The sequence below is a fragment of the Penaeus monodon genome, chromosome 15, assembly GCF_015228065.2.
Source record: "Penaeus monodon isolate SGIC_2016 chromosome 15, NSTDA_Pmon_1, whole genome shotgun sequence".
Lineage (NCBI taxonomy): Eukaryota > Metazoa > Arthropoda > Malacostraca > Decapoda > Penaeidae > Penaeus > Penaeus monodon.
The window spans coordinates 31,365,246-31,365,943 of record NC_051400.1 but is presented as its reverse complement, the minus strand read 5'-3'; positions in this window follow the sequence as shown (position 1 = coordinate 31,365,943).

Here is a 698-nt window from a genome sequence, read left to right as displayed (position 1 = left end):
AATTGAAATTTGAAATGTTGTCATGAACAACTAAAAATATTTCCTCTAGGCTTCCGACAGCAGGAATTTTTGAGGGCTTGCTCGTTCGGAAATGTCCGCGTCGGAAGGGTGTCATTTGCACTGTATGATGATTCCTCACCCACTTTTTTCTCCTAAGCTTTTGGTGTGAGCCACTTGGATTCACACGAGGTCCATCTTGCAGAAGGCATTTACTCGTAGAAAGATTGGGAGATAGCTCGGGAGTGTGTTCTCCCAGGAAGAGACGTTCAAGACATTCCTGTAAGATTGCATTAAGCTGTTGCCAATAGTTATGGTGAATAATGTAGATGTCCATTATATATAGATAATGGCAGAAAAGTGGAAGCTGCTTTGAGCTCACTTTTACCTAGGCCAGGATTTGCATATGTAAAATGGCTTCAGGTTTAGGTTTGGATTCTGTTTGATGTTTGTATTGATGTTGATAACTTAGAAATGGACCCAGACATTAAAGGTCCAATTTGAAATCATGAAAATGTGTGTACTCACCAATGATAACCTAATATGGTCCATGTAGACTTTATATTAACAACTTACAGTACATGGGATGAATGACAGGTTAACCATAAAGGTGTTTTTTGCACGTTTATCACCATAATTGGTTGAACTTTTGTGCTCTCATGAATTTGTGTGACTGCCATTCATACATCGGATTGTGGGCC